The sequence below is a fragment of the Lepidochelys olivacea genome (genome assembly GCF_965140295.1).
Source record: "Lepidochelys olivacea isolate rLepOli2 genome assembly, chromosome: 3".
Lineage (NCBI taxonomy): Eukaryota > Metazoa > Chordata > Testudines > Cheloniidae > Lepidochelys > Lepidochelys olivacea.
The window spans coordinates 158,872,297-158,893,676 of NC_140413.1; positions in this window are offsets into that span (position 1 = coordinate 158,872,297).

The window sequence follows — 21,380 nt, forward strand, 5'->3', positions numbered from 1 at the left end:
TCGCGTGTTGGATGTCAGAACTTCAGTTTCCGAACTTTTTTTATTGCCTCTGGCTGTTTAGTACAGTACAAGTGCGATTTAAAATACCTTGGAATAATATATTTAATCTTAATTAAAATACATTTATCTGTAACCCCTGTTGGCTTTTTATTAATTTTACCCCTGTAGATGGCTGTTCAAGTAGAACATGGTAATGTTTTTTTAAATGCCCTTCCTTTTTGTAAAGATTCACAGTATACAGCAACCTTTTCTCCCCTACTCTTCAGTTCTGCTGTACTTATACACTGCCCTGAGCATGCTAATGGTTGTCAATTAAAAACCACAAGGCTATGTGGACGGTTTGCCTGAGGATGTGCGTTGGAGAAGGTTAATGTCCCTCTGGGGTGGAGATTATCTGCACATAATGAGTATTTTCATTACTGTAGTAGTGGCTAGGGTGTCCTACTGCGCCAGACACTGCACCAACCGTTCCTGCCTTGAGGTGCTTAAAGTCGCTAGAGACATGGATCTAACGGAGCAAGCAATGTGATGGTGTCAAGTAGCATGTTTGTGCCATAATTTTTTAAAAAACATTAAGTGGAAGTTAATTGAGTGGATTAGGCAAAGGAAGGGAGCATGAAGGGCTCGCAGAGTGCGGTTAAGGTGAAGAGAAACTGGCTTTGTTTTATACCCTCCTCCCAAAGCAGAGTGTCTCCAGTTAAAACTTTTCCCGCAGAGTCCCTGCTCCAGCACCTATTGAGTGACCTGTACCTGCTTTCTGCCAGTTTGTTTGAGTTCTGGCGCTAAAGCCTTGCTGGACCTTTTCTTCCTTAGGTCAATGTGGGCTATGGGGAAGTAGGGCACTGCACACATCCTAGTGCCCATGGGAGGAGTGTCACCCCTTCTGGGTGTGGAGACAAGTCAGGGGAAGAGATGATTCCAACTGGGCCCACTTTCCTTTCCTCCCAAAGCTGCATTACCTTCTCAAGCTGTGTGTCTGCTCTTGCCAGCTGCTGACTCCCTCAAAGTTCAGGTGCAGACCCTGGCTGAGAGCAAAACGGGAAAGACTTGTGAGTTGTAGTTGCTGCATTTTTTCCAGCCCTTCTACTCAGAATTCTCTGGGCAATATTCCCTAGGACATCCACTCAGTGGCACTGGGACTATGACCTAGGGCTTTGGCCTAGCTGTGAAAGTCATGGCCTTCTGTTATCCATCTCCCCAGATCCCATCTGTCTTTATACTTGTCCCAGCTCTATAGAAAGAGGAAAGCAGTCTAGAGGGGATTAAAAAATGCTACCCTAGCAAGGGGTGAATGTGCTAGATTGCCTCCATCCTTGTGTACATGGAAGACACAACTCAGCCTAAATCAGTATAGGAGCAAGTCTCTGTGGGTAGTAGAGAGACAGAAATGAGAAAACTAAAGGTGACTGCAGCTCCCCTTCCAGCTGCAGAGAGCAGTGAATGGTAAGGGGAAAACTTGTGCAGGATGGTGGTTCTCCTGCAGAGGGTGCATCTCTAAGCTGTCTTCAAAGGCCTGCATGTAGTATAGTGTAATCAAGTTTAGATCCCACTTTAGCACATCCAAATCGTTATAGTGTACCTCCCAACCCACTCTCACATGGAGGGTTGTGAGGAGTGACACGAGGGTGGAAATGGACAGTGAGGGTACCCCAACAGCTGTGGTTCTATACGATAGCCATACAAGTGCTTCATAGCAGTAACTACCCTCAGTACTTTCCTTAATTAGTTTGCACTTCTTTTGACACAGTCCACAGGGAGAGATCTGATTCTCATGCTGTTCAGTCATAAAATATACTTAGATCAGCAGAACATGTACTAGTAGGAAGTATAGTTCATTAGTATTACTCATCACATCTAGGTGTAGACTAGGTTAATGTGAAAGCCAGGTAGTTATGGGAATGAGCCATATATGCTCTTCCCTTGTGTATATGCAAAATAACTATGATGCTCAGGTAAGGAAGCTATTTTGTAATTTAGGACTATAGCCTGTGAAAGCTTCTTTGGAAATAATGCTTTGTGGGGGAAAAACAGTGTAGCTAATTCTTACACAACCCACTCATGTCCTAATGCCAGCAACGGGACTGATGCAAAGTGAAATCAGATAGTCCAAAATAAGTGACACTAAGGGGTTATACATGCTACTTTGGCTATGGTAAGAGTAATTATTTAAACTGAACTTTACACCATTTGTTTTCTCCACTCATCTTGGATAATTAAAAAAAACCCAAATGTTGTTTTCAGGTGCTAGCACAAGGCTGGAATGTTTGTATTTAAATAGTCCCCGTCTCAAGAGTTTGGTTTTCAAACCCTCCGTCCCTTTAAAAAAAATACCGAGTCTGACTCAGCCCCTCATGATTCAGCAATAGAAGTTAGTTTTTACCCCAACATTAGCTTAAAACCTCTCTAAATTTGAATTTAGAAGGACTGTACTAGTATTGAGAGACTTGTTCTAAAATATATATTCCTTCAGCAAATGCTATTTTTTAAGTAATTGAACCAAAATTAGCATGGTTTTCTGTGTATTCTGCTACCTGAAGAGATACTTGTGCAAGACACTGAATGAGTAGTACCGGTAAGTTGGGTTTTTTGTTCACTTCCTATGAAACAATGTCAAACATACTGAGGGCTAAAAACACGTGTAGCTTTGGAGGGATTAAGATTACATGATGTAAAGCGGAAAACTTCCTCTGTATCTTATCTGATTGGATTTATTCCTCCTGTGTACAACTTGATCAACTGCTCTAGCAGGTACCCAAAAAGAGAAATCTGCTTGGAATGACTCCTTTTCAATTGCCTCTTGCATTGTGCACCATGATGCAGTGAGATCTTCTAGTTTACCTTGCTTCTGTATACATGCTCAAGCCTGGTCTACACTAAAAATTTACATGGGATAGCAGCTGTGTGTCTTCGGGGTGTGAAAAATCCATACCTGAGAGGCGTAGCTATACCCACCTAACCCCCAGGAAAGACAGTGCTACATCAATGATGAAGAATTCTTTCATCAGCCTAGCTACCCTCTCTGTTGGCATAGGTAGTGTCTACACTGAACCACTGCAGCTGCACTGCTGTACTGTTTTTAAGTGTAGACATACACTAAAGGTATGTGGCTCTGTCCCCATACTTCACACTGAAGCCTAACCTTGTCTTACAGATTTAACATTTCCATGAATAAGTAGGACTATAGCCAGTTTGTGTTTTTTACCTTATTGATGACAAGTCTGAACCAGTGTCTCCATCATCCTCTTAAAACTCAGTTCAGTAAAAAGAAGCACTGTCTGATAGTTATAATGCAGGAGTCCTAGCTATGCCCAGCCTTAGTGCAGCTTTCATGCATTAGTTTAAGCAAGTCACTTGGGGGCCAGCTTCATAAATGGATTTAGGCACCTAACTCCAAAATTTAGATCCTCAAAACTTTCTTAGCTACCACCTAACCCTGTAGGTATCAAAATTCCATAGGCCCCCAATGTTCTGCTGGTGAGCATATACTGTGGCACCTAGCTCCCACCTATCTTACCTGTGGTGTCTGATCTGGTAGGCGTTCTCAGGGGCCACTTAAGAGCATGCCTCCTGAATTAGGTTCTATACAAAACCTAGCTGGGGAGGTGGAGGAGCCCCACCACTCTCCTCTATCTGGGCAATACCCTAGTGATGAGCACTCACCCTGGACCTAGGAGACCAAGATTCAGATCTCCCCATCCTTTGCTTTGGAGCAAGGTCTTGAACCCATATCTCCCACCTCCCAGTTGAGTGCCTTGGGTCTCCTTGAGTAATCTCACTCTCTCCTGTTGAAGCTGTTCCAGATGTAGAGAGCCATGGCAGCTGGGACTGAAGACAGGTTTCCTGGATGCATGCGCTAATCACTAAACTAGAGTCCATTCCTCTGTATAAATTAGTCATTGGGCTGAAGTGGAGCAGTTTCAACAGGAGAGCTAGAGAAATACCCTCTAGCACTATTTTTCATGCGAAAGGGCTGAACTGGCTTAGGCACCTAAATCTAGAAGCGGGGTCACAGCTGGATCTCAGCATTTCCTACTGCCTAGCTTAGGCAGCTCCCCACACAGCAGGCTGGCTTGTGAATCCCTTTCTTTGGCACCTCTGTTCATGCAGTGTACAGGGAGCCTAGGCCAGGGCTGAGGCGTCCACTGGCTGGCAGGGTACCTGTGGCTGCAGCTCTTGGTAACGCTACCTCCATTTCTCCAACTGTAAAATGGGGTTAGCAAGAGCCACCTCCTAGGCGGCTTGATTCGCTATTTGCTTTGAGATTGTTGGATGGGAAGCACTATAGAATGAATGTGTATTTTATCTACCTGCTTAGTACATGAACCACCTCCTACAGCAGATAATTTTACTGAGGTTACAGTTGGATGTGGAAGGACTCTTCATGTTTGCTTAACACTGTAATTCTACAGAGGTCGTTCAAGAGGCAGGAAATAAACATCGCTGGTTACAATGCAATGTGCAGCATTGTGGCTAAAAATTGAAAGGCAGTGACTGACTCAGAGGTCCTCCCCTCCCCCCACACCAAAAGAGTGACCTTTCACTCCTTCCCCCAAAGGAGCTGAAGAACAGTTCAAGTTGAATCTGCCCAGAAATTGTTAACCGTTGGCTGGCCCATGGATAATGAGTTGGTCTCAAATTCTTAGTAGACAAACTTGTATCAATTAAATTCAGCATAATAATGGCCATTTATGTAGGCTCATCCTTAACTATGGAGCTGCCATGGCTGTTTCCACAGTTAGCACAGCTACAGTAAAGAGGATAGAATATTTTGCAGAAGCAGTAAATGCTCATGGCTTCAGGGCATACACCAGCCTGCACTGGAAAGTTGTTAGTGCTTCTTTTAAACTTCATCTGAAGCATCTGGTAGTGGCTACCAGCACAGCCAGGCTAGTGGACTGGAAATGACCACTGCTCTGATGCAGTAGGTCAGTTCTTATGTTCCTCTCCTTAATTGCCCCAGAGAGGACTGAATAGGCCAAGATGTTGAACTATGCTCTCATCCCTTACCTGCCCTGGCTCAGGGTCAGGCATGCTGACAGTTTCTGCACAGTAAAGCCAATTTTAAAACCCTGTAAGAGGGCCAAGTTCCACCCAGGATGTGCTTGGCCCAGCACTGCTGGGAACCTGATACCATGTCCTTTAACCAAGAACGTGTTTACAAGGGGTGATGATTCACTTAGCATTCATAACTGAGACAGAAACTGCAGGCAGGTGAAATTACTAGAGAATTTCACATCATAGAGGAGTTGGGACTATAACCCTGATCCTGTGACAACTGAGGTCAATGGTACAGGATCAAACCCTCAGAGCACAAGTCTCAACCCTTAAAGAGGCAGGAAAAGGTTCTCTCTGCTCTGTAGGCTGGCCCCATACTAGTCAAAGCCCAAACAGTCCACGAGGCATGTCTAGGGTACCCATCGCTCTAGGTGCCACATTTAGATGAAGTTTGTGCAACACTCCTTCCAAAACAGATCATTAGAGTTGGAGGGTGAGATTAAAAAAGTAACACTTTAGTTCTCTCTCTGACTCTAAAATAAAAGATTGTATCTCAAAGTAGAATAGCCTTTCCTGTGACAGAGACCAATCAAGCTGCTTTCTCATTGTGCCCGATATTAACTCATTGAAAGAGTCCTCCTCCCACCCTCAAGCTGTCCCTATCAAAATCCTCTCTGAAAGCTATTTGGGGAGGGACAGTCTAACTCCAGATTTCAGAGTAGCAGCTGTGTTAGTCTGTATTCGCAAAAAGAAAAGGGGGACTTGTGGCACCTTAGAGACTAACCAATTTATTTGAGCATAAGCTTTTGTGAGCTAGTGAGCTGTAGCTCACGAAAGCTCATGCTCAAATAAATTGGTTAGTCTCTAAGGTGCCACTAGTACTCCTTTTCTTCTAACTCCAGAAATACCAAGAGTAATTTCTGGTAAAAATATAGATTAGGAAACTACAAATAGACCAGCTTAAAACCATAAATAAAATGTGCAAAAGTCTCTTTTGGCAGAAAGCCTAAAACTGAATTCCAAAATTCAAACCAAAAAGGCTTCTCCCTTGGGGCAAGAAGCTCAAAGATTAATATCCCAGAGATAACGATTGAAATAATGTCCTCAAACAGCAGAGGAAGGAATAATCATTGTATGTAAACATAATAGGATGAAACAGAACAAACAACCAACAAAAATCTGCACTTATACACAGCTGTAGTCAAAGCACTGTACAAATCAGCTTTTTTTTTAATACTAGTTGCCCATACTTATTTGAAGTTCAGGGCTAAAGCATCACAGTACAGATATTCTACTCTTAACATGCTGAACTGTCCCCTGAAAACTGCATGAATGTGTTGCCACCCAGGGATTCCCTTTTGGAAAGGGCCATTCCCTGCTAGCCACTGACGCTGGCTTTCAGGCTGCTATAAGAATTCAGCCCCCTGTGTACAGTGGGCAAGAATAGCAGTTTTTTCTTGCATCTTCCTTTTGTCTTTTGTCTGGAATATGTACTTGTTGGGCACACCACTGAGTACACTACTTTGCCACTTACACCTGCTGAGTAACCTACAGCATTGACCTGGCTCACAGACTTAGAGAAAGGTTGCACCCACTTAATTCATGCTACCCATCGCTCAGTGGGTGTTTTGCCAGGGCAAAAGCCTGCTGCAGGAAGTTAGAAAAGCTTTCTGGGCCTGGTGTAATCCCCACTGTCTGTGGAGTTACACCAGGAATGATTTGGCCACCTAAATCCACACTAGTGTTTTATTCCTTTTAGACCAACATATTACATTTGATGCAAGTTAAAGGGGAAGACTGTCCCTTTACAAAATCGGATCTTGGAAACAGGCAGATTTCAGTACTCCCCTTCCAGCTCCTTTGAGAGAGACAAGGGGGGTGAGGTAATATCTTTTAGTGGACCTGCTTCTGTTGGTGAGGGAGACAAGCTTTTGAGCTTCAGGTCTGATGAAGAGCTCTGTGCGGCTCAGAAGCTTGTCTCCCTCACCAGCAGAAGTCGGTCCACTAAAAGATATTACCTCACCTACCTGTCCCTTTCATATCCTGGGACCAACACAAATACAACTACACCGCAAACTCCTTCAATAGCAAATCCTTAAAAGCCAGCCTGTCACCATTTGTTTGTTTACCTTTTGCCTTTTCCTTTCCGCATGAAAGTCAGCAAGGTCAGTCTCCCTTTTGCTTATCAGGAGTTTGGCTTACAGGTTTTCAGGTCTATACAAAATTCTTCAGATACCATCACCAGACTGACCAATCTTGATAACATACACTGCTTTACCCCTTCAAGGCATTTTACCCATAACTACCTAATCCTACCTGTGAGACGGTAAAGGAGTAGCATTATCCCCGTTTTACAGATGAGGAGACAGGGTGGGATTAAGTAATTTGCCAGACGCAAGGGACTGAGCATTCAAATTTGTGAATTCCTGTCTCTGATCAGACCATTTCTATGAGGTCCACATGACTCAGACATGCCATACAGCCCTGCTGCCATTAACTTCAGACCCAGTGTCAGGGCCTGGAGTCCCCACTACCCTGGAGCCATGTGAGCCTGAATGATGCTCTCTAAAGTCCACATGACCAGCACGGAAATACACTGCTATTCTTGGGAAAGAATTACAGGTAAGCAGTGAGACTTTCCCTTATTCCCAATCCCAGCTGTAACTGATTGGTACTTATCTCTGCTCCTGTCATACTGCAGAGACAATTTCAGCAGATAACCGAACAAGCTTCAGATATTTACTACACAAGCAGCATTTTGTCTTGTCTACAGCCAAACGTGGAAGGTGCGTGTCTGTGATAGCTGCTTCCAGAAGTCTGCATGCTGCCCTCTCGCGTCATCCCTTGTTCCCCCGCCCCCCACCCCCTGCTATGAATAAGGAGAGGCCTTTCTGGCTTCTCCTTCTAGTGAATACCTCCATTGGCCCTGCAGTCTGCCCCTTCCTTTGGCTGCAAGCTCTCAGCACTCGCACTGTTCCTCTGCCGGGTCGAGCAGGCCAGCAATGCCACTCACAGCTGCAATACCCTCCTACCATGGGACCCAGGGAGATCAGAATCCGCTACCATAAACTGCTTGCTTTGTGCCATTGCTGGCACCAGGTACCCAAGTCTAGACCCAAGCAGCAGCACAAACTTGTGTTCACTGCACCCCCAAGCTGCTCTCTGCTGAAATTTATTCATTTACACTTTGAATCCTACTTCTGTTGAAGTCAATAGGGGCAGGATTCGATCTTTCACTTTACCCCTCAGTCCATTAGCTTCCAGCCTCCAAAAGTGAGCTAGAAAGCAAGTAGGTTGGTGTCTTTCCTTGCTTCTTTAATTCAGTTCACAGCCACAAGGGCCCATTAGATCATCTATGTCAGTGGTTCTCAACAAGGGCTATGGGTACTCCTCAGGGTACCCAGAGGTATTCCAGGGGGTACATCAACTCAGCTAGATATTTGCCTAGTTTTACAACAGCCTACATAAAAAGCACTAGTGAAGTCAGTACAAAACAAATATCATACAGACAAATGACTTGTTTATACTGCTTTATGCACTGAAATGTAGGAACAATATTTATAGTCCAGTTGATTTAGTTTATAATTATACGGTCAAAATGAGAAAGTAAGCAATGTTTCAGTAATAGTGTGCTGTCACACTTTTGTATATTTATGTCTGATTTTGTAAGCAAGTAGTTTTTAAGTGAGGTGAAACTTGGGGGTGCGCCAGACAAATCGGACTCCTAAAAGGGGTACAGTAGACTGGAAAGCCACTGATCTAGTCTGACCTCCTCCCTAACACCCAGTTATCTCTGTATTACGCACAATTACTTGACAATTAAGTGATATTATGAAGTTATTATGGAATTGCTGTATCATGGAAAACCCCAGTCTCAATAAGTATTCACCATTGCTGACAGGGCCTGTAGCAGGCACACACAAACTGGAGGCCAGTGAGGGGAACTTAACTTTAGCAACTGTGTTTTGACTGGATGATAGGGATTCTAAGGAAATTTGCTTGAGCTGGAAGGAGCTCCATCCTTCTCTGTCTGATGGGAGTGGAGAAATGGAGAGTTTCCAAAGCAGGAGACAGGCAAAAAGTGATGACCGAAGCAAAGGGTTATGAAAGCACTCACAGGAAGTCTGGGCAGGAGGACAGAAGCAGACAGACTGACCAAGGTCAGAGGAAGCAAGCTGACCTGTGGGAAGAGAAGGCTACAAGTTTCAGAACACAAGCCATGCACTGGAACTGAAACAGAAGGATGCTGGACAAGCCCAAAGGACTCTAACCCCAGCCCCAGGACTCCCTGGAGCGGTGAGGAAACTGAGGCAAGGAAATGCATGTAAGGTTTATTCTTCTTCTATAGATCTGTGTATTTCTCATATGATTAAGTAAAGAGCAATAATGTGTTAGACTTCTGTGCAAAGAGTGTGTGTGTGTGAGAGAGAGAAACCAGCAGTTTGACACCTTTGGGTGAAGTTCTGGGAGAAGGTGTGTTTAAGCTACAGGGGGAGTCAGAGGAATAAGCACTACTTCCAGAGAGTGAGCAGGGGGAGTATGTTGTCACAGCTCTCGGGAGAGGGTGCTAGACAGAGGATCTGCACCCCAAACTTGTGCCTTGGGACAGTGCCCGGGCTCTGTTCTGACTCTGGGACTTGAAACATGCAGGGATTCAACAACTGGATCTCCTCACTGCAATCCAGTGAGCCATGAACAGGGGGAGCCCAACCAGGTCTGTGACAGGCCACTAAGATAGGTCATATATTCATATATCACACACACAAATTGTGGAGGAGGAAGTGGGAGGAGTTACAAAGGGATCTCACCAAACAGGGTGACTGGGCAACAAAACGGCAGATGAAATTCAATGCTGGTAAGTGCAAAGTAATGCACACTGGAAAAATAATCCCAACTATACATATACAATGCAGGGGTCTAAATTAACTTTCATTAGGCAAGAAAGATCTTGGAGTCACTGTGGATAGTTCTCTGAAAACTTCCGCTCAATGTGCAGTAGTGGTCAAAAAGGCTAAGAATATATTAGGAAAGAGAGAGAAAATAAGACAGAAAATATCACAATGCCATTCTGTAAACACATGGTGAGCACCTCCCCATGAATATTACATGCAGTTCTGAGCGCCCCATCTCAAAAAGGATATAGTGGAAATGGACAAGTTTCAGAGAAGGGCAGCAGAGGTGATAAAGAGTCTGGAACAGTTATCATAGAGGACAGACGATAAAGATAAGGGCTGTGCAGCTGAGAAAACAGACTACCAAGGATGGATACCACTGAGATGTAGAAAATCATGACCGGTGTGGAAAAAGTGAATAGAGACGTGTTATTGACCCTTTCACACAATACAAAAACTAGGAATCACCAGGTGATGTTAATAGGCTGCAGGTTTGATACAGACAAGAGGAAGTAGTTTTCACGCAGTACATAAGTAACTTTGGCACTCATTGCCACAGGATGTTGTGATGGCCAAAAGTGTAAGTGGGTTCAACAAACAGACTGGTGGTTAGGTCCATCAATGGCATTTATCCAAGATGGTCAGGGGGACAACCCCATGCTCAGGGCAACCCCCCCATAATTGTCCTGTTCTGTACACTGCCCCTGAATCTCTGGTACAAGCCTCTGTCAGAGACAGGATCCTGGGCAAGATGAAGTATGGTCTGACCCAGTGTGACAGTTCTTCTGTTCTTAAGTGGCACTGCTCTTTACCTAATAGCCTGGTGGTTAAAGTACTTATCTGGCATGTGGGAGACCCAGGTTCAAACACCTAAGAAATTCAGAAGGCTAGAAGCGTAATAATGGTGTGCCCGTATTCCAACAGGGCAAGCAGGATGACCCTGGGCAACCACAGGCCAGTTACCCTGACATCAGTCCCAGGCAAAATAATGAAAAAGTTGATAAGGGATTCTATTAATAAAGAATTAAAGGATAGGAATAGAATCAATGCCAGTAGACATGGTTTTATGGAAAATGGGGCTCATCAAATAAACCTGATTTAATTCTTTGAGGAGATTATAAGTTTGGTGGATAAAGGTAACTGCAAAGATGTCATATGTTTAGACTTTTTGAGGCCTTTGATTTAAGGAATCATGTTTTAGCCCCAACAGATATTAAAGACTGAATGTCAGGGATTTATAATTGAGCCATTAAGCACATTTTGCTCCTCCAGAGCCTACACGGTTGATATAGTCCAGTGCACTATTTTTCTCAGCCCTCAGAACTGTTGTGGAGTAAATCACACTGCACACAGTGTTTCCCTATTAATCCATGCCCACTTTTCCCCTTCACTGCATTCGATAGCCACAAAGACTTGTTGCACCAAGAGAGGGGAAAAAACGACGACTCCTTCCTCCTCACTGGTTCAGACTTAATAGGTGCTGCCTTCCCATTTTATTAAACAACATGTGGCGTAAGGCTGAGAGTTTGTTTTGCCCAAGAAATACTGGGTGGCACTTTAAGGTCATTTACCACAAAGCCCTGAATCATATCGAGAGTATGATTTGAGGGCCAAACAAGAAGCAAATGACATATATATTATTAATACCTTACAGTTGGACACAGTGTTCCCTCTAACTTTTTACATCCATGTGGGGAATGAATTTTGTTATGTGCACCAATATAGAGGTGATGTGTGACACATCACCTTCATATTGGTGCACATAACAAAATTCATGTGGTGGGGATGGAGCTGAAGGATTCGGAGTGTGGAGGGGGCTCAGGGCTGGGGCAGAGGATTTGGGTGTGGGTGTGATGGCTCTGGCTGGAGGTGCAGGCTCTGGGGTGGGGCCGGGGATGCGGGGTTCACGGTGCAGGAGGGGGCTCAGGGCTTGGGCAGAGGGTTCAGGTGTGGGGGGGTACAGACCCTGGGGTGGGGCTGGGAATGTGGGGTTTGGGGTGCAGGCTGCCCAGGGGCTATGGTGGGGAGAGAGGACTCCCCCCAGTCTTCTCTCGCCTCAGTAGCTCAGGGCTGGGGGAGAAGCGCCTCTCCCTGGCGGCAGCTGGGTGGCCACGCAGCTTAGAGGGAACTTAGGTTGGGTAGGAACTTTTCATTTTGATCCAGCCACCACTAAAAATGCAGTCATCTCTGGGTGCAATACGGCAGGTGCTTAACAGCACTCAGCAATACTACACCAGTGTTTTAGGACAGCAAGTGAAGAATCCCTTATCCCATTGAGTCTCTGGGAGTAGATAGCTTCTTATAGGGCAGCTGGTGGTGGACGGGGGAAGGGAAGAGATTAAAAAAATACCAGGGATCATACGAAAGAGACCTGACCCTAACCAAAAACATATAAAGAGCCAAACTCTGATAGAGGCTCAGCACGGAATTCAGAGGGACCTGGAGCTTGGATCAGCTATAAAGAAGCAACTTTTAAAAGAGTAAGAGTAAGAGTAAGGTCTTTGGGGCAGGTATCTTTCACTGTTTGTACAGCACATAGGACAATGGGGCCCTGATCTCTAGGCACTACTGCAATACCAACAACCAACCAACCACCATAGGCCTGAATCAAAAGAATACCCTCCATTCTAAACGTTTGGGATCATTCACATCTTGAGCCTAAGGCTGCAGCTCAGCCCATTCTCTTGATCAAGTGTAAAATGGACAGACTATCTTCCTATCTTCTCTTCTCTTCCATTGGGCTTTCATCCAAAATTCCCTGATTAATAGATTCCAAGGCCAGAAAGGACAATTGTGATCTAGTCCAGTGGTTCGCAACTAGGGGTGCGCAGAGGTCTTTCAGGATATACATCAACTCATCTAGATATTTGCCTAGATTTACAACAGGCTAATAGAAATCACTAGCAAAGTCAGTACAAACTATAATTTCATACAGACAATGATTTGTTTATACGGCTCTATATACTTTACACTGAAATATAAGTACATTATTTATATTCCAACTGATTTATTTTATAATTATATGGGAAAAGTGAGAAAGTAAGCAATGTTTCAGTAATAGTGTGCTGTGACACTTTTGTATTTTTATGTCTGACTTTGTAAGCAAGTCGTTTTTAAGTGAGGTGAAACTTGGCGGTACGCAAGACAAATTAGACTCCTGAAAGGGGTCCAGTAGTATGGAGAAGCTGAGAACCACTGATATAGTCTGATCTCCTGTATAACACAGGCCACAGAACTTCCCCAAAATAATTCCTAGAGCTTTTAGAAAAACATCCAATCTGGATTTCAAAATTTCCAGTGATAGAAAAATCTACCATAACCCTTGGTACGTTGTTCTGATGGTTAGTTACCCTTACTGTTAAAAGTTTACACCTTATTTCCAGTCTAAATTTGTCTTGCTTCAACTTCCAGCTATTAGATTGTTATACCTTTCTCTGCTAGACTAAAGAGCCTATTAGTACTCCATGTAGGTACTTAACCTCCTCTTTGCTAAGCTATGTAGAGTGAACTCCTTGACTCTATCACAATAAGGCAGGTCTGTCACTATAAGATGGCTGAGCTAGTTAGCCTGGGTCATCACTCGACCTTGATCTACAAACAGAGTTGGACCGACATAACTAATGGTGCTGTATACCTACAACTGCAACTCTGTCTGTGGTTGCACACTCTAGGCACAAGTTAAAATGGATATAAGCCATGTTTAAACAGAAGAGCATCAGCAGGAGAAGTTGTACTAGTTCAATGCCAATTGATTTAGTTAAACCATTGCAACTTCCGTTAGACAAACTTTGCTTCTTCCACCTCTGCTGAAGGAAGTCGCATCTCACATTTGCTCAGTACCCCTTTGCTTCCCCCACAATGTCCAGGAAAAAATGTTTTCCTCCTCTCCAATGCTCTATAAACAGAAGCAGCTTTCAATACTGTATTGCCAAAATATCCTGTTATGTTATCTATGAGCAGCAGAGGGTGCCAGTGTTATTCTTACCTAAGGGACCAGGCACTGTTCGGTGATAAAAAGTGGGAAAATGAGGGCTGAAGAAGTAGTACCAGAAGAGTTTGTGTTGGTGGACGTGCTGCAGAGTTATTCCAAGGCTCAAGATGAATAATAAAAGTGTAACGAATTCCTGGCCACTTAGAAACTTCACAGCCGTCATTATACTACAGACTGTGGTCACCGAAATACCATGGCAGGGCTAGGATTCAAATCACTCTGGTCCGAAAGCACAGACCCCTGCCCCTGGAGCTAAGGCAGCTGTTCATTTGCAGCATCAGTGCTATGGCACAAAGCCGAGCACATCCAGTTCTACCTGTCAGGCAGTATGGCACATACCATACCCCCCCATCCAGCTTGTTACATACGCTAGGATCTGTATAGCACTTTCATGTTTGTAAAGCACCTTGAAAAAAATCTAACCAAGCTAATCCTCACCACAAGTCTACAGCAACTGATGAAATGCATTTTTAGAGAAAGATGACATCCCAAACCTGAGCCCCTGAGCCCCTGGGCCTGGCTTTCTGATCAACTCGTATTTCATTGATCTGTGATGACTTCCCCATCTTAACTTGTTCATGCTGTCTCTGCACACAGCTCAAACCCTTTGCAGTTAGATACAGAAACATAACAGTCTCTACCTCCAGGACAAACTGGCCATCATCCCATTGTGATTTGACAATGAAACATTATTGTAGTTCCCTAGGACCCTTTTGGGTTCTGCAAGCTTGACCACTATTCCAAAATGGAGAGGATCTTGGAGGCAGAGGAAATGGGACAGCTGGCAACCCAGGTACATTGATAAATGCATATCTTAAAGCAGACTGCAAGATCTAGGGAACTGATCACCGTCAATACTTCACCTGAGATAGCCCTTGAATTTTAAGATAAGAGGTAATAGCTGGGGGTTGAATAAGGGACTGATACACAAAGCTGCAGTCAGGATTTCTTTACACAAAGGTTGCTGAACAGAGAACAAACTATCCAAAGCAGTCTGTGACAGAAATAAGTAGAGACAACAGTGAAGCTGAACAGAGTTTTGGAAATAAGGCTAAACTAGCCAGCTGGGTCTCTGGATGGAGGAACCAAATGTGTGTGTGTGGTGGGGGGAGAGAATTAGATTTGTACCCCTCACCAAAAACTGTGTGTGATGTTTGAAAGACTTCAGTTACCCACCTTCCACTCACCCTAGTATTTTACCATTTCTGGACCTTTGAGCTTCTAGATTTAGCAGAGCTGGAAGGAGAAGTATTGAAATACCACAGATAGGGCTGTTCAAGAGATTTCCTCCCACCCTCCTCAGTTTTGCAGACCTGAGTGGTTTAAAATTTTCTAACAGTGTATCCCTACATAGGTCCCACTGGCTTTTATAAATCTTGTATGGCACCTAGCTATACAGAGGTAAGAAATGCTTAAATAACCCAGCTGAATGCTAGCTATATATCCAAGCTTTTGTGATGTAGGTGAGTATTTCTTGGACCCATACACCAGCCTTGATGGAGCTGAAAGTCATCGCCTGGCTCTGGCCCTACTCGGGACTGTAATTTGACTCTTTCTTTATTGGCACGCCGATACCCAATCTTTTGCTTAGCCAGCAGCATGGAATATATTATTCTGGCTGATACTTCAACCATCAGAAATACACAAGAGCATGCTAATGTGGGGAGAGGACTGGGGAAGACCAGCATTTCCTGGGTACACCTGGGGAATTGCCATTTTTTTGCTCATATAGGAGAACATAGTAGCCATGAACACCACACATGGAAACGACTCTGCTGCTGCTGACCATGCATGTTTTTTACCCCCTGAGAAAAGGACACCTACTGGATCTTTACATGGCAAGGGGAGTATTATAATTGAAAAATCCCACTACACATTATGGGTCCTGAGTTCCTACCAAGATTTCCGAGAAGGGTGGAGGTAAGCTAGGAAGTGTTCTTGCTGTGGGAGAAGTCTTTTCTAAATGTAATTAAAAAGTAAGGATATTTTCTGACCATATGCTATCTAAAAATGGCACTTGTGAACTCAGCATATCTGCTCCCTGTGGATCTGTGGCGTGTAGCTAGACACCAACTGGATAATCAGTTCAGATTCTTTTAGGCTGGAAGATCTTCAGGGAAGGGAATCTATATTGTTGATGTCTGAACAGGGCCAAATAGTCATCATATAATTAGTTTCTAACTCACTTTGCTAACACAAACTAGAATTAACGGCTGTCAGCCAGGTAGCTATGGGAGAGCAAGGAGCTCTGTTCAAGCTTTCACAGTCCACAACATTCCAGTTAAGTTCTGAGAGCTGAACTTTGGCACTAGGGAAGAAACCTGTGGGACTGGAAGCTAGAAAATCAGACTTTCACTTGATCAAACCTCACCTGGAAGCCAGAGATACCATGAGTGTCTTGCTCTAGGGTCTTTTTTCTAGAATTACTTTTCTGACATAGGCCTCAGTTCAGCAAGATGCTTTCGGCACATGCGTGACTTTGGCTTCATTGGGCATGAAGATGGGCATGTACTTGAGCACCTTGCTGCAACCAGGGTCCATAATTACACTTTAAAACATTATTATAGACCCATATTTATCAGAGATGGAGAACTGCACAAGCGCCAAGCCTTGCCCACACGCACAAGTTGTACCAGTGTGACTAACTTGGTTTAAAAACTAGTTAAATCAGCGTATTCCACTTGTGTGGACACTATGAAATGGAATTAGTTTCTAAAGCGGTTTTGTTAAATTGGTAGGTGGATGTGTAGGCAAGGCTACACGTGTTCACAGGGCTTGTCTAGACTAGGATAAAAGTGGATTTCTGAAACATGTTAGTTAAAAGGCATTAGCTAACTTGTCTTCCCACACTATTATAGAAAGGCAAGTTATAGTTTAAAACAAGTCTGCTGGTGGAGGTGAACCCTCCAAGGGGAAGCCAGTGCCACAACATGACCAGCTGACGCGTGTCAAACACAAGCTGCCTGTCTATGCTAAAGTATTAAAACTTATTAGCAAACACATTTTAAAAGTCTCTCTAAGACAAGCCCATAGATATAAAATAGTAAACTAAGGGGTAGTTCTGAGATGGAGGCTCTTCTAGTTTTCTATAGAAGAGAAGCTTAGACACGGATTTCTGAGAAGCTGACAGCACTGTGACAAATACAAAAGGACTAGCTGTGCATAATCATTCCAGTGTAGACTAGTAGAGAAAATCGCTTTGAACTAGAAGAACTTCATTGTAAACTCTTTGCACTCTCAGGCACATGATAAGGAGCATACGGCAAAGTGATCAGAAAACTATTCTCCTGCCATCCCAATTCTGAAGTGGCACTGGGCTGACTCTGATGAATGGCTGCTGCCATATTTGGGGTAGCCAGCTGATAAGAAGTTAACAAATAGATGACCAGTTTTTCCTGTATCAAATACAGAATGCTGTCACTGTGAGCAAATTCTTAAGTCTGTTCAATGTAATAGACAACCCAGTAGGATATGTGTATAAACATCAACAGTCAATACCAGACTATGGCAATTACATTTTGTAGTGGCTTTTTTGTGATGGTCTTATAATTGCATACTAGCTCTGTAGATATTTGGTGTTGAACGCGGGCTTCAAGTGAATTTTAAATCTTGAGTTACTCAGCTGTACAGACAAATGCCTGTATAAAGTTATTTGTTTCACAAACCTAACTTTGCAGTGGGCTCATATCTATTTTTTCACAGGAGGTAGGTAAACAGATGATTTCTACACACATCTGTTGCTCTTTGTTTGGGGAGTTGGGATGGTCTTAATATAGCGTTGAATGCACTTATCTCATTATAGGTCTCCAGAAAGAAGTACCCAGGGCGAGGAATTCCCATAGCCAATTGGGAATGCTGAAAAGAGTGGCTGTGTTAACATGCTACAGTTTAAGAATGCACATCTTTAAAAAAGTAATTGCAAGTCTTGCTACTTCTATTTTACAACTTTTCAGTTTTGGTGGTAGCGTAACTTCTTGCTGTGTAAGATGTAATTGAAGAATTTGATGAAACAGTATTTCTTTGAGCAGTACTGTACTCAGAAAATCTGTACCTTAGGGCTTGATGACTGACATCTTTCCACAATTCTAACAGTAAGTGGAGTGCTACGGTTGGGTATTATGGGGAAGATGGCATTCTCCAGCATCAAATGATAAATCTCCAAATCTAATTGTAAACAGGGACCCATGGAACAGGTATTTTTCGAATGGAGTCGCACAGGGATCAGTGCTTGGCTCTATACACTGTTTAACATTTTTATCAATGACCTGGAAGAAAAAAAAATTATTCATAAAGTTTGCAGATCACAAAAATTGGGGGGGAGTGGTCAATAATGAAAAGAAAGGGTCACTGACACAGCGGGATTTGGATTGCTTGGTAAACTGGGCACAGGCAAACAATATGCATTTAATAAAGCTAAATGTAAATGTTTACATTTAGGAACAATGAACGCAGGCCATACTTACAGGATGGGGGACTCTACACTGGGAAGCAGTGACTCTGAAAAAGATTTGGGGGCATGCTGGACAATCAGCTGAACATGAGCTCTTAGTGGGATGCTGTGGCCACAAAGGTTTTTATGTATCCAAGGATCACAAAAGGGAATCTGAAGTAGAAGTAGAGGGGTTATTTTACATCTGTATTAGGCACTGGTGTGACCGCTGCTGGAATAGTGTGTCCAGTTCTGGTGTCCACAATTCAAGAAGGATGTTGATAAATTGGAGCGAGTTCATAGAAGAGCTGTGAGAATGACTGAAGGATTAGAAAACATGCCTTGTAGCAATAGACTCAAAGAGATCAATCTAATTATCTTCATAAAAAGAAGGTTAAGTTAGGACTCAAATACAATCTATAAGTAGTTTCATGGGAACAAATATTTAATAACAGGCTTGATTTTTAAATCAAGACTGGCTGTTATTCTAAAAGCTCTGCTCTAGGAATTATTCTGGGGAAGGTCTATGGCCTGTACTATACAGAAGATCAGACTTAATGACCACAATGGTCCCTTCTGGCCTTGAAATCAATGAATAACTGAACTCCAAGACCCCAACTACCGCCTATACCAGGAAAAGTCTGATCGAGATTGAAACTTTGTACAACATGATCCCCCCCGGTTTCTAAATTTTAAAGCTATGCAAGGCCAGTTATATTTTGGATCCTCAACATTTCAATACATCTGAAGCTCTAGACAATCATCTAGGCAGCTGCCTCACTCTAGACCAGGGAGGAAGAACAAATATTTTCAAGTATTTAATTGAGCAAGCAAACATGTACGATACTAGGATATGACTTTATAGCCTTTTACCACTGCTGGTTTGTTTTACTGCAGCACTTAAGAACCCTGCAAAAGGATGAAGAAAAACGTGAGTATCTTTAACACAGCACAAATCTGGGATGCATCAAGCTTGTAACCCCAGATATAGAGACAAGTAACTCCAGAAGTCAGTCCTACAGCCAAGGCAGAACTGTATCCCATTATTAAAGGGTGCTCCATGGTATATCTGATCGCTTTATCATTCCACTGCAATCATTTTAAAGACGAGCCCCAAGTGAAATCAAAAGCAAGGGATAGGAAAGAAAGAAAATACATCCAAGCCCTTTCTCCCATTAATGAAGCAGATGATAGTTTTGCTCCATTGGGAATCCCCTCAAAGGACCTATTCAAAAATCGCAGGATTCAATTTCTGAGAATCAGAGCTAATTATTTCATAGTGTGTGTTGCCAGCAAGATGCATTTGAAAGGATTCACTATCCCATCTTGAAATACTTGAACCAGAGCCCAAAGGAAACACAAACAAGAAGAGACAACAACATTATTTGCATGAAGAAGCAGTGCTCTAGAAGTTATCTATGTGTTAGCAGAGACAACTTGCATGCCCTTTTATCTGTAGCATATGTACAAATGTAATTCAGGTTGATTTGATCTGCTTTTTCCTCCTTAGGAATGCTGTATACTCTCAAGAGTTCTTAACTAGAAAGAACAAACATTTGGATTTACTAGGGAATAGCAATTGTGGAACAGAATATCACTTTCTTTCTTTAAACATGGCAGCCGTCAAGCTGTTTCAACTGGCCAGTGACAGTGGGTACGTGAATAAAAAAAAACCCTAAAAAGAATAAAAAGGGGAAAAAAGCACTTGGAGCCATTTCTAGATTTGAGATCTGAGGGCCAGAATCAGAGAGATTTTCTTTTTAAACTTTCTAAAGCAAGACAAAATCAGGGATAAGCATCTCATCTCCAGCGTGCTTCTTGGATTTCCCTGTGTAGCCTGCAGTCTTTCCACTGGTATCCATAGGAGGACTGTATGCACAATAAAATGGGACAGAGGAGGCCATTGTGTGGGTTAGTGAGCTGAAGGCTGGGAAGAAGAGACTATGACCCTGACACTGAGGGGCATATGATAATTAAGTACAAAACCCATGGCTATAGGGAGAAGATATATTTTGTTTTGTTACTGAATTTCATATGGAAGAGACAGGAAGAAAATGTGGGGGGAGCGGGAATTAGAAATATTGCTGTGCTCTTCAGTGATGTAAATGTGATTGGTCTCGTTTGTAATGCACCCATCACATGGTATCTGAGTACAAGAGTTAAAATCACAGTGTGTTCTAATGAGTCAAAGTAGAATCTTCTGCCATATATTTTCTCAAATGTAATGAAGTTCCCACCCCCAAAACAAAAAACAACAAACAAACAAAACGGAAGATCCTTGATTGGCATATTTTCCTTGGTCTCAAGTTAACAATAAGTGTCAGTTTGCAATGTGAATGCCCTGTAGTACATACACTGATCCACGAGATGTCTCTATAAGAACCCAGAGTGGAAAGGCAGAGGAAGATTGGGTACAGAGATGTTAGTGGAAGGAAACAGAGTGGGAATATGGCTAGTGGGTCCTGAAGAAAAAGCTGAAATGGAACCTGGACAGCACTCTAGCTCTCACCCAGGTCTGGCGTCCCATGTTCATTAGTAGATACAGCAAGACTTTGCCACTGAAATCTGTAACACAGCATAGGGCATTGGCATGAGGGAAAAGCCCTGTTTACAAATAATTTAAAATAGCTTATTGCGGTAGTGCTCAGAAACTCCAGCCAAGATCAGGCCCCCCTTTGTACTAGGCAGTGCAAAGACACATAGTAACAGATACTGCAGGCCCCAAAGAGCTTACTACCCAAGAAGAGGGTCAGAGGGGAAACAGAGACACACAAATCATATCAGAGATGGCCCACTCCATGAAGTGCAGGGGAGTTTAGACACAAGATTTTGGTTCAGCCCATTACAGATTTAGCCTTCCCCAAGGTCAGATTTGACCATCCCCACTTACTGCTTAGTGCTTACTGTGGGAGTGCTTACTGCAACTTTAATTTCTAACTCCCTGAGGGGCGGGAGGAGGAGGGACAGTAGGAAGGGCACAAGTGCTGCAGGGTACAAATGGTTGCATGGCTTCTGCTGAAGAGAGAGCACAGAGACTAGAACAAGGGAATGACCCAGTGCTCCATCCAGGCAT